The sequence below is a fragment of the Sebastes fasciatus genome, chromosome 2 (assembly GCF_043250625.1).
Source record: "Sebastes fasciatus isolate fSebFas1 chromosome 2, fSebFas1.pri, whole genome shotgun sequence".
NCBI classification, from domain to species: Eukaryota; Metazoa; Chordata; class Actinopteri; order Perciformes; family Sebastidae; genus Sebastes; species Sebastes fasciatus.
Genome location: NC_133796.1, coordinates 38,995,010 through 39,009,240, shown reverse-complemented (window position 1 = coordinate 39,009,240; position 14,231 = coordinate 38,995,010). Strand labels below are relative to the sequence as shown.

Below are 14,231 nucleotides of genomic sequence, written 5' to 3'. Positions count from 1 at the left end.
TTCAAAGGGGTTCCTTGACCTCTGACCTTAACATATGTGAATGAAAATGGGTTCTATGGGTACCCACGAGTCTCCCCTTCACAGACATGCTCACTTTATGATAATCACATGCAGTTTGGGGCAAGTCATAGTCAAGTCAGCACACTGATACACTGACAGCTGTTGTTGCCTGTTGGGCTGCAGTTTGCCATGTTATGATTTGAGCATATTATTTTTTACTAAATTCAGTACCTGTCCAGGTTTCTGGGAAATATATGTCATTGTTTTGTGTTGTTAATTGATTTCCAATAATAAATATATACAGACATTTGCATAAAGCAGCATATTTGCCCACTCCCATGTTGATAAGAGTATTAAATACTCGACAAATCTCCCTTTAAGGTACATTTTGAATGGATTAAAACATGTGTGATTAATTTGAGATTAACTATGGACAATCATGCAATTAATTGCAATTAAATATTGTAATCGATTGACAGCCCTAGTTTGATTAAATTTAAATTCTACATTTATTTGTTTATTAAAATAGGGTCAACACTTATTGCATTGCATTTATTGCACCAGCTGTAGCTAAAAGCTTATTTTCTACCTGTAGTCTCTGGATGGTGTGGGGGGTTACGTGGTGACTGGTTATTAACTGTCACTTCACAGCAAGAAGATTTTGAACCCATTGGGGTCTGTCCAGCCTCACACCGAATGTATAGGCGAGAGGCTGTTAAAATGTCATTCATGACGACAGGCGTGTAGTGTCGCATGGCTTTTCACACATATCAAAGGCATAGTGTCAAAAAGAAAATATAGTGCACTAGCACCCCGTTTAAATGTTATCAGCCCATTAAATTGGCGTTATCAGGGTTTTTTAGCCCGATAGATGTGGGTCAAAAGGGGCCTGCTACACCCACTAGTAGGTTTTATAATAATAATAATAATTAAAGCTGCAAGCAGCGTTGAACGGGCCCTCGCCCCTTTGCGCACCTCGGGGGTACCCGCTGCCGTGCATTTCCATGAAAGTCGGACACTGCACGCAACAGTTAGAGGGTATTTTCTGTGTGGAGCGCGTAGCACTGTAAATGACCTGTTGAGAACCTGTGGGGCATCCTTAAAAGGCACTTCTATGAGGGTGGGTGGCAGTATACAACCATTTCTTGTTGCCAGTAGGTGGCGCTATCACCATAACTCAATAATGGAACGTATATGTCTTCAGGCCGGGACTCTTATACAGCTTGTGAGGTTTGGGGCAGATTGGAATATGTAGAGTCAAGTTACAACAGCCTCCTGTGTCGTGTCGTATGCCTCGAATGGTTGAGGTTAGGATAGGTTGTCTGGCAGCGAGTCTCACGAGAGTTTTTGCAGATCTCAGATCAAATTACGCAATTTATGGGCTCCCTTCTAGTCGCTAGTCTGGAGGCTGAAAATCAGGGCTAAAGTCAAGTAGAGTGAACTTGCTATAACCAAACTGCCAATCACTGTGCATTTTCATAATGTAGTAATCACATTTAGTACCAACTCGAAGGGACTGTAAGATCTTTACTTATTTGTTGTTTTTTGTTGTACATCTGAACACTTTGTTCAAACTCTGTATAAGCTGAACCTGTTTGTCCTCTGAACACCCACACAGGTGTTTTCAGTTATTCTGGCTCTCTGCTCAGGTTGAAGGTGGAATTAATGAGATCACAAATCTCTATCTACCAACAAGAATGATAAGAATGCCCAAACAGGTGCAATGAAGGCTGACAGGAGACTCAGGAAGATGTCAATAAATTACAGTGAGCAGAGATCTAATCAGCCAAATAAACTGAAAACACCTATATAGGTGTTCATAGCTTTTAACGCAGGGTGCAGAACCCTCTGAACCTCCTCCACTGTCACCTCTCTGTTGTCAGTGTTATTCCTACACCCACACTGAGGTGAGGGATTTGTGGTGTAGAGACTACAAGTAAAAGAAATGCACTGCACTTTTTTTATTAGCTTCTGGTGCCTCTAATTTCAGATATTGTACTGTCATCACCTATAATCATGACTAAAAGCATATCAGTATGTCATTTGGTACCCCGTTACATTCATGAAGTCAAAACTGCAGCTACTGGTGACAAAGTTAAGAGCGAAAAACAACAACGGTACTGGGTGAGCGACCTAACCGACGTGAACGTCAGAGTTTGGTTGTGTCCCATTGTCACGCATGGGAAAAGATGCTGTAAAGACAAACTTATTGTCTGTGTTATTTATTGGTTTTGATGTGAATTATTCACACTTCAGGGTGTTGACTTCATTAAGTCAGAAAGATTAGTGACATGGTTTGATTTGATTAAAACCTGATTCTATTGAGCAGGTTCCTCAGGCACGGCTCAACAATAAGGATTGCTCACATGCAAGTATAATGCCACATTGGGCTCGTAAATCTAACAACTTCCTGTTTCCTTTAGGTGGCGCAATGACTATAACTCATAATTGAACGTATACGTCTTGATGCTGGGACTCTTATAAAACATGTCAAGTTTGGTGCAGATTGGACAATGTATAGTCAATTTATAACAACTTCCTGTTTCTTGTAGGTGGCGCTAGTACTATCACTCATAATGGCACATATATGTCTTCAGGCCTGGACTCTTATCCAGCTAGGGAAATTAGGGACAAATTGGACAATGTAAAGTCAAGTTAAAACAGCCTCAGGTGTCATGTAGAAACATCGACATTTGCCGCGCCTCCACAACAACACTGTTTCGCGAAAACACAAAAGCTTTGCAATTTTGCATTGTGAAGGTGTTGAGATTCTGCTGCCCGATTTTGAGATGGCTCTCTTGAATCCTCTAGGAGGAGTATCGTAAAGTTCCATACCTGTAAAGTGATAAAATGGCGTCTTCTCACATGACCTATGACATCATGAAAGTCGGACACTGCACGCAACATTTAGAGGATATTTTCTGCATGGAGTGCGTGACGCTGCAAATGACATGATGAGAACCCGTGGGGCATCCTTACAAGGCACTTTTATGAGGGTGGGTGGCATTATACAACCATTTCTTGTAGCCAGTAGGTGGCGCTATCACCATAACTCAATAATGGAACGTATATGATTTCAGGCCTGAACTCTTATCCAGCTTGTGAAATTTGGGGCAGATTTGACTATGTAAAGCCAAGTTACAACAGCCTTCCGTGTCATCTCGAAACAGTTCCATACCTATAAAGTGACAAAATTGGTCGTCTTGGTAGTCTTCTCACATAACCTATAACATCACCGTTCGAGCGATCAAAGATTCCTTCGCAATTTAGCGTCACATTAGTTTGAGGGTTATACCAGCCAAATTTGACGCAAATCCGATGAAGTCTCAAGGAGGAGTTTGTAAAAGTATGCATAAAATACATGAAAAACACACAAAATTTGAGATGGCCGACTTGCGGGTGGGCGGAGCTAATGAAACCTAATGAGGAATATGTCTGAAATAATGAGCAGGATGTACCTACCAAATTTCATGAATATAGGATCAACTTTGCCCAAACTATGGCCTTAGGCCTTAGTCCTTAGGCGTTAGGGGACGCTATGGAGCCCGCTTAAGACGCTGAACCCAATCGCTGTATATTCACGTACAGTTCACAGATGTCCATCTTTTTACCAACTTTCATGAGTCTTCGAGTACATCAAGGTATGTTCAAAGGCTAAAAGACATAAGGGGGCGCTAAAGAGCCAACATGCCACGCCTGAGCCCAATTACACCACCAAATCAAAGTAATTGCAAGTGTGGATGTGTGTGTAAAGTTTCATGAGTTTTTGTGCAACCTAAAGTCCTCAAACATGTGTTCGTAAATTTTAAAATCACGCAGGAAATCCAGGATGGCTGACTTCCTATTGGCCGAAAAAAATCTAGAAAATATTTAATCCGCCTTTGAAGATGTGAGCAATGACCTACTCGAATTTCGTGATGATCGAAGTAACTTTCTCTGAAAACTTGCCTACATTAGGGGGCGCTATCTCGCCCGCTGGTGACACCCGAGCCCAATCACTCCAGAACATTGAATTTCCCATCAGTTCTGAAGCATATTCCACTTTTGGTGAGTTTTTGGGGATGGCTAAGGTCCCAAAAAGGTGCCAGGACACCGTTGGGGTCCTGGCACTTTCGTGCTCGGGCCCTAATAATAACTTGGATTTATATAGCGCCTTTCAAGAAACCCAAGGACGCTTAACATAGACATAAATAGACACAACAAACGGAACAAAGCAGTAGCTAGAGGCCATAGGCCTTGGTGAAGAGGTGGGTTTTAAGAAGTCTTTTGAAGCTGTCCAGAGATGGGGCGTTGCGGAGCTCTATGAGGAGAGAGTTCCAGAGGGTGGGGGCTGTCACACTGAAAGCTCTGTCCCCAAAAGTTTGCAGGTTTGTGTGAGGGATGGAGCGCTATCATCATCAATATGGTTGATTAGCAAAAGAAGGAATAAAAGAAGATGACAGAGACCTCTAGCAACCATAGTAACTAAGACAGGAGCAAAGACTTTCACCCAGGAGATCGGGGTTTGCATCCCATGTGAAACCAACAACATGTTGTATTCTTTGTATTCACAACGTTATGTTTCACTTTCACTTTTCAAACATAGTTATTGTAATCCAAAACACCATCTTTTCCTAAACTTAATGAAGTGGTTTTGTTGCCTAAACAGGCAGCAGCCTCTAGGTCTGAAAAGTGAAGCCAATGCTGAAGTGCCTTAAACTTGCATTATTTCTAATAACCAACAGGTTCCTCTAGTCTATGAGAAAATTAGCCTACTTCTCACTTGATTTATTACCTCAGTAAACATTGTAAACATGAGTTTATGGTCTCAATCGCTAGTTTCAAGTCTTATTCAATACAGCATGATGTTCATTTAGTAAATTATGGTCCCATTTAGAGATGCTTTAGGGCGTGGCTACCTTGTGATTGACAGGGCGCTACCACGGCGTCAGTCTGGAAGCTGTCCGTGTTTTTGTCTTAGTACTTTAACCCTTTCACGGTGTATTTTCAGTTCTTGAAAGTTAATTATAAACTTTTTGGTCATCTGAAAACGTCTTATTCAGCGTTCGGTTGTACTTAGCTCCACCCTTTTATCCAACCGAGATAGCGATGACCAAAATCCAAGATGGCGACAGCCACAATGCCGAACTTGAGGCTCCAAAACCGACTGACTAAGCCTAACTCTAAAGAACTTGTAGTTTTGTTGCCTAAACCAAAACAAGCTGTTTTGTTTGTGTTCAAAACGTAACATTTCATTGAGTTTTACAACGTGGTAGAGCGGGTTGGTTTTTAAGTTTCACTTCACTTTTACAACGTAGTAGGTGCAGTTTGGCCCGGCTGACATATTAGAACAGTAGTGATAATGACTGATAATGCCCATTTAATCAGTAGATGACATTCAAAATGGGTGGCACTAAATGAAAAATAAGAAATGATTTTGCCGAGCTTGAAAGATTACGCTAAGTTTGCTTTGGAAAAAGAGCACCTTCATGTTGTTGTTTTGCTGTAAAGCGATTCAGATATCCCTCCAAATTGGCTCCACAGTGGTTGGTGGAGATGGGGACACGCCACCTTAACACATAGCACCTGTAAAACATTTCTTACATGTGTCACTGAAAGTGAACCCACCTCCTCAGTGTAGGCCTCCATGACCTTGGTGGTCACGTAGTCATGGTCTTGCCCAGGCTGCACGCTGATCAGCTGGTAGTGAAGGGCTCGGCAGTGCTCCATCGCCTCCTCCCATGTCTTGTTCTCCTTTACTAGGACTAGGTTGTCCCTGGAGCAGACGAAGGGAAACCGGTTGGAGCAGTCCTGGGTAGCCATCTTTTTGCCTTTAGAGGAGATGGAGACACAGTCGCCGTTGTTCCCTGGCTCGTTCAAGTCCCAATTTCTGTACTCCGACAACCCTGTGCTCCACCTCCATGTTCCCCCTGCAGAAAAGATTTGGAAATTTGAGGTGAAAGTCTGTCAGTTTACTGTTTGTTAGGAAATCAACTAACCATCCCTCCGTCAGCTTTATGGCTAAAGACAGGAGTTGAACTGCATTGAAGAGAACTAATTAATAAATAACATCATAGCAGGGTTTTTACTCCCTTCTACTTGTTTCAAGAGGTAGAATAAGTTGATTATAGCATCTATAGCATAGCATAGTTTTCTAAAACAAACTGTGTCGTCAACGTTTTTCATTATGAGGGAAGTGAAAGCAACTGGCTTTAAGTCATTAAGTGTTTTCATGGGTCATACTGCTTTCATACACCGTTCGTAGCTATAAGAAAAGTGATGCACTGTAATTCGTGGCAGTTCGTGAAATAGTCACGAAATGTAATTTATTTGAATCGTGTACAAAGACACGAATTTCCCTTTTTTTTGTGATTCTTTTCAAAATAAAACTACTCAGTGAGATTTAGGAAAAGATCGACTTTGTTAGATTTAGGCAAGAAAACCATTAGTTACTGGTTTGGGTTAAAATAACTCCGGAAATGCCGTTACTTCCATATGGAAGTTATGTGACAAATAAATCAACGTTGGTTTCTGGTTTCACACAGGACACAAACACCGGTCTCCTGGGTGAAAGTCCTGTGTTTTTTACCCTTCCACCTCCTCCCTCCGTCGCTCTCTATACTTCCCGTTTCACAATTACGTGGATTACATAGGAATTGATTTTGTGCTGACCATCACGAAAAATAATTAAATTTGTGTCTATGTACACAAATCAATACATTCAATTTCATGACCATTTCACAAACTACTGTGTGACTGGACTGATATATCCCACGAAATCAATTCATATGTAATGCACGTCATCATGAACCAGGAAGTATAAAGATTAAAAAACGCCGGGTAGAAAGGAGATCGGAGTGGGATGGGTGGGTCAGAAAACACAGGCGACACAGGACACCGGTGTTTGTGTCCCGTGTGAAACCAGAAGTCAACGTTGATTTATTTGTCACTTCCAGAGTTATTCTAACCCAAACCACGATCTTTTCCTAGACCTAAATAGTTTTGTTGCCTAAACCTAACCAAGTTGTTTCCTGTGAAGATGTAAGTTTATTTTGAAAAGACTGTAACAAGTGGAAGTGGACATAGGAGAACACACGAAAAATGACTTTTCATAAGATATAAGAACCGCTGTATGAGGACACGTTGCCTGTGGCTGTCAGTTTGCTCGCACCTACTATACCACAGACTTTATAAAAGCTTGGCCCGTGTGAGACTGTGAGCTTGACGAGACGGATGTTTAGCTACTTGAGATAGTGACTTAACAAATTTGGTGCCATCTATGAAACTGAAACCAGAACTGTGAATTAAAAACAAAAGTCTGGTCCTTTCTCAAGGTTCCATGGTGGAGAGGAGGTTGTGTTGCTCTGGCTCTGGATCTATCTATTCAGCGTGGAGAGGAGGTTGTGTTGCTCTAGCTCTACCTGTTTGGCGCCGAGAGGAGGTCGTGGTGCTCAGGCTCTATCTGTTTGACGTGGAGAGGAGGTCATGTTGCTCGGGCTCTATCTGTTTGGCGTGGAGAGGAGAACGTGTTGCTCTAGCTCTACCTGTCTGGCGCCGAGAGGAGGTCGTGTTGCTCGGGCTCTATCTGTTTGGCGTGGAGAGGAGAACGTGTTGCTCTAGCTCTACCTGTCTGGCGCCGAGAGGAGGTCGTGTTGCTCGGGCTCTATCTGTTTGGCTTGGAGAGGAGAACGTGTTGCTCTGGCTCTACTTGTTTGGCGCCGAGAAGAGGTTGTGTTGCTCGGGCTCTATCTGTTTGGCGACGCCGGAAAGCTGCTTGACATCCTCCTGGATCCACCTTCTCACATATGTTCACATTATATGTATTATTTTTTGTCATATGGATTGTCTATGTTGTATTTTCATTATGTTGTTACTCTGTACACACAACGTCTATTGCACGTCTGTCCATCATGGAAGGGGGTACCTCCTCTGTTGCTCTTCCTGAGGTTTCTTCCATTTCTTTCCCTGTTAAAAGGTTTTTTTTGGTTAAGTTGTTCCTTATCCGATGAGAGGGTCGCACTGTAAAGGACAGAGGGTGTCGTATCCTGTACAGATTGTAAAGCCCCCTGAGGCAAATTTGTGATTTGTGATTTTGGGCTATACAAATAAAATTGACTTTACTTGACTATGAAAAGAACTCACCAATAGAAGAGTTTCTGGACTGAGATAAGAGTAATTCAGAAAAGCATGACAGGTTGCAATTGTGTGTGTCTTTACCCTCTCTATACAGTCCAGTCCAGACTGGAAAGTCCCGCTCAATGACAGCTGAGTACAGGTCGGAGGAGTGTCTAAAAGTTGCCAGATCATCGTACACACTCTTGCAGTACTGCAGGGCTTCAGACCGCGACTTTGACTGTGGTATAAACTTGTATTCGTAATGGTTCGGGCGCTGCTTGTGACAAATGAAGAAGAAAGGTCCTCCACAACTTGTGCCATAAAACCTTTCAAGAGAAAGATGAACAACAAAATTACAAAGAGGAAGAATTTGATGCATATATCTAATTTGTCCCTTTCGGAAGAAAAATATTCCAACATGTGTACTCATTTACTACGAATAACAAAACATTTACATGACCATGCTGACCATTTTCCAAATCAAATCATGCTTCAGATTTTTGAGTGCTGGCACTATATTTACATTAAGGAGGGCAGACATGTATAGACAAAACACAAGCAAATTAAGAAAGGTATGTATCCATAGTCAGTGTATTAGCTACAGTAGAGGACAGTCGGCACGCACCCAGTTTCGAGAAACAGACAGGACTACCAGCACGGGAGCAAAGCAATGTACTGCTGTGGACGGCGGCAGCAGCAAAACAGATGTTAGACACCTAAAAGAATCAATATCAGTTTAAGTGTACGCTATATTTAGAATATTTTCACTGCTTTACCTTGCCGTCAGACAGCCCTTTCCAATGGGGAACTGAAACCATTATCTGTGCTCTCTTAAAAGCCACCAGACTCCTCTGACAAAAACAGTAATTTTACCTTGCAGAACACAGGAGTTGATCAGTTAGTTTGTTTGTGTTAATGTGTGACTTTAGTGAATCCAAACTAACCCTTTAGAAAAGTGCTTCTCAAACATTTTGGGGCCAGGGACCCCTTACAGGAGATAACATTTTCCAAGTATCCCCTCTTAATCGTAACACTGATTAAGCATAATGCTTACTACTATTTGTACTCTTAGATGCCATTGGAGCTATTTGTACATCTAAAACTTTTCAACCTAAATACTACAGACCTGTTTCATAGTGATAAACAGAAACACATTTCAATCTAAATCATGTGAAGATAAGATGAGATATTCCTTTATTAGTCCCACAGAGGGGAAATTCACAATGTTATTTAATGTTAATCCCACTTAAATACCTTTTAAACAGAGGGTGATTTTATTCAAATTGTATTTCAACTCAACATGACAGCATTTATACTTTTCAAGTAATTGATCTTAAAAGCTTTCAGAAAATAAATAGTAGCAAGACTGGCATAGTTCTAATAAGTCCAGACATTTAAACTTAGTCTAAAGCTGACTTTCAATAAGTGTTTCAACTTGAAAATAATTACTGTGTGTCACAATCATATCAGAGTTTCTATTGGCTCTAAGCTAATGTGGGTGGTAATGGACTCAATATGCTTATTTAATTGGCGCAAAAGGTCCCCATCTGTAGATATGCACTTTTTAATAATACAGCACAATTTATAATTTATAGTAAATCATTTTGCGGACCCCTGACAGAGTGCCATGGATCCCTGGGGGTCCCCGGACCCCACTTTGAGAATCACTGCTTTAGAACACCAAAGTCCAGACCAGCAATGTCTGTGTTCTGCGAGGTAAAATTGCTGTTTTTGTCAATGGAGTCTGGTGGCTTTGAAGACAGCATAGTTAACGGCTTCAGTACCCTGTCGGAAAGAACTGTCTGACAGCGAGGTGAAGCAGTGAAAATATTCTAAATATAGCGTACACTTAAGCTGATGTTGAGTTCGTCCACAGCAGTACATTGCTTTGCTCCCGTGCTGGTACTCCTGTCTGTTTCTCCAAACTGGGGGCGTGCCGACCGTCATCTACTGTAGGTAATATACTGACTATGGATAAGTACCTCATACAACCCCACTTCAAAACACCTGAACTATCCCTTTAAGTTGCAGTGCACTGAGTTTTCTTGGTCACATTACTCCTGGCAGCAATCAGTTTCCATTAATTTATGTACGTTATGAAAATCAGCTCAAGTCTTTACTTCAATTGGGCCTCACACCTCCACACAACAATAGCAGCAGATACAAATGTTTAACCTTAAAGAATGGATACCAGGGCTGCTTGAGAAAATTGTTCAAGAATATACAATATAATATATAATCTGCTTAACATGCAAAAACATTGTTTAAGTCTTTAAAACCATGTAAGAACAGTCTCCCATTACCTCCTGTGTGTGTAATAGACGGTAGCACAGGTTTCGCCAGCCTGTGGCTCGCTGTTTCCCCAGGCGTTGAAGTATAGGTATACTCCATTAGACCACTTCCAATATGTTGAGTAGTTGGAGGATGTTGTGTAGGAGGTTGTTGCTTTGAACAGGCCGATCCATGCATGATAGTTCGTCATGGTCATAAGGTTTTCATCTGACTGCGTATAGATGGTGGCCAAGTCGGCCACGTAGTTGCTATTAGGACAAAAAAATAAAATAAAATAGAACAGTTCTATTTGCAAAGTGAACTGTCAGAATTCAAACAATTAAAAACAAAGTATACCAACAGTAGAGGACGTTTCCTATGCATGTATAGCTGAGGCTGATGGGATGTCATTAGTTTTGCAAATATTTCGTCATAAAACCAAAAACAAGCACAAATTGAAACTGATGAAGAGTAAAGCGATGACCAAAGTTATTGCTCTTTTATTCTGTGTAATTTCCAGTGTTACATTCAAGCCTTACTTTGTATAATCCTAACTACAAATTATAACTGTTAGTAGTTATTGATGATAATGTTAATAATGTGATAATTATTATTAAATAATGTAATGTAATTGTATTCTTAACCCTTGTGCCTCACTTTAAAAATACAGTATATAAATACATTAATAAATTAAATAAATATCTTTTCACAGTCTGGGATATGTCAATGATTAGCAACAACATAGATTTTGATGCATTTTTACTTTTTTTGTGCAGTGTCAGATTTAAAAAAAAAAAATAAATAAATACCCCCTTCCTAAAATTGCTTGAAAAATAATATACATTAATATTATTCTCCACTTTCATGTAGTTAATTTTTTAACCAACATCAGACCTGATCATAACTACCATAAATTCAAAATATATATATTTTCATAGTCTGGGATATGTTAATGATAAGCAACTTTCGCTCTTTCCTTTTTCAACAAATTTTCAAATTTTAAATTTTCAAATTATATTTTTTTAATATTTTAATGTAACTTTTTATACTCTATATTTATGTTTGTTTTATTGTTTTTTTGCAGTGCTTGCTTTTATTTTTTATTTAATTGAATTTGTATTGTTATACATCAAAACACCAAAATAAATTCCTAACACGTGAAAACCTATACTTGGCAATAAACCAGATTCTGGTTCTGAAAAATTAAACTCCCACCTCTTGCAGTAATTTTGAGCGTCCTGCCAGCTGTAATGACTTTGGAAGTACGTGTATTGTTTGGACACCACTGATCCCAGCCCACACACGGTACTGTTGAGGAGGAGGACGATGACGAAGGGTCCTGAGAAACTGCTTTTCATTGTCATCATCATCAGAATTCTGTTGTACAAATATCACATTGAATCATGCTGTGCTATCTTTTATAGTGAGGATAAACACTAGATATCTTTTATTTCACAGCAGATGAATGAAGTCATGAATCTCTTAATGTATCAGGCAGATTAAAGACCAAAGTGAATATTGTGCTAATTTTTTACTAAAAATGAATCGTTCATTGATTGTAAAAGACCATAAAAAACACTAATAGACACTAATCAACTAAAAACTTTGTCAACCACCAACAATCAGTGTTCATGTGTTGAGTTATTACCTGTCCTGATGCTTGTTTTGCCGTCTCTTGCGCTCAGTGAGAAACACCCAGTGCTGCTCGATGAGCCTCCAACATCCAGCTGAACATTTCACCACTCTGAGTTCCTCGTATCAGACCAATCATTTGACTAGCAGGCACTCTTAAATCAACTATCAGCTCCCTGTCACTTCATCTCCAGAGACCATTTGACTGTTGGCAAATGAAGCACAGATTTACCTGCAGACCTGAAACATATAGATATAGTTTGCTCAGGAGGCAGGCAAATAAAACTGCTGCATCATTGATTGGAGTCACATCAGGACATCTTGTAGGACTGTTAATAAAACATGTTTATGATCACAATTAATTTCTGAGAGAGTGAGTTTAGCAGACAATGAAATAAAATCCACAAAGTCCAGTTTGAGTAACACGAGTCTGAAGCTTACCAGACAACAAAACACAGCAGAGCGGTTTAAAAGCACAATGAGACAGGATTTTACAACTCTGGATAGTTATGACATCACAAAATGATTTTTATCATCATCCGTCTTCACAATCAGTGAATATTAGCTCATTGCAGCTACATTGGTATCGGCGTATACGTCAGTCGGTAAATTACAAGAAATTGAATCCCAAAGATATTTAAAACAGTGTCACCTTTCTATAGTTTGTCCACCAGAGAGCAGTGATAATTATGTTTCAACTTTAAACTGCCCGATGATCCCAACTGTTTAAAAGCAGTAGGATTTGTCAGTTGCGGTTTGTAAACACAACATTCAAAGTTGGCCCCTCCTCCCCGGCTCAACAAGGGTTAGGGCGCTCGCCAGATGGTGAAAGCCAAGTTTTGTCTGCCTGGCGTTTTGCCTCGCTATATTTGTGTTTTTCCGTTGCTGTATCCGCCATTTTCGTAGCTTCCTCTTGGATGCGTGCTTACGATCTGGCACCTGAGGCCTGTACTACGAAGTGAGTTCAACATACCCAGGGTATCTTCTCGTTATCTGGCTTAACTAACCCTAACAAACCAGATCACGCTAAATGATCCTACGAAGTTGGTTGTCAGGTCGTTCACATGAACGGGGCCGTGTTTGACTAATCACAAACATGGACAAGTCCGCAGACTCGCAGACAGACAGGCAGAGCGGCACATTTTACAAAGGAAGAGTAAACTATATTAGACAAATACGAAGAAGTTAAACACTTAATCCAGACTAAAATGAACAGCTGAAGCTGCCAAATGCAGGAAGGACAGCTGGCTAAAGAAAAAACTCCCGATGTGTGAATGCGTAAATTAACAGACTTATTAATTTAACGAAATACTCAAGTCAGATATAGTCGTCTAGATATAAATAGCTTTTAGGAGTGTAATGGATGAATGGATTACACTTCTATATATTTTGTGTATAACTTTCTTTCAGCTGCGCCCCCCCTCTCAGGCGGTGTGAAACGGACTCAAGAGCAACTAAAACAATAAATATAAAAACATATTTCAAAGCAGTAAACACCCACAGCATAAAAGCAATGTCAGTTTAAACTGTGTTGTGTTTAGCTTGGATTATGACTTAAACTTCTTCGTATTTGTGTAATATTACCATATGATCCGCTCACTGTGCTTTGATTGGTCAGTAGGCGGTGCTTTTATACGAGTTGGTCTCATCTGGGACATAACCTGCTCAGGAGCAGGTTAGCTGTTCAGCATCAGTTACCATGGCGATCTACCCCGGTAAGAAGTGATCCACCTTCGTAGGACGGAAAACCCTGAAGGGATAACCCTGAAGTTACCTCGCTAACGCCAAATCCTGCTTCGTAGTCACTACATTTTTATAGAGGTTGACGATCAGAAACGTCCCGAACACAGCAAAATAAGATAATACTGGCCGCAGGGTCGTGAAGCTGTATGCATGGGCACCAACGTCTGTTCTGCCACAAAGCTGTCCTACTTCCACATCGGAAAGACCATGATGATACTATTTTATCATGCTTTTATTGAGTCTGTTTTATCCTTTTCTCCAGTGTCATGGTTTGGTAATATGCCTCTGAAGGACAGAAATAGACTGAGTCAGATAGTTAAATGGTCCAGTCGGCTGATTGGTGAGTCACAGCTGAGTCTAGAGTCCCTGTATACCAGGCAGTTACAGCGAACATAGAATGAAGGCCTACAGGAACAGCTTTGTTCCAGCTGCAATTGTTCATTTAAATAAGTCCTAGCAACATTTGCACATATTTATGGAAAGTTTATCCT

The 14,231-nt window shown here is 40.5% G+C and overlaps 1 protein-coding gene across 2 annotated transcripts in view; it reads right to left on the bottom strand.

The window, feature by feature from the left end:
- The window catches only part of ubap1lb (ubiquitin associated protein 1-like b), a 424,774-nt gene that overhangs the window by 79,603 nt on the left and 330,940 nt on the right, over positions 1–14,231 (bottom strand). The window lies entirely within an intron of this gene.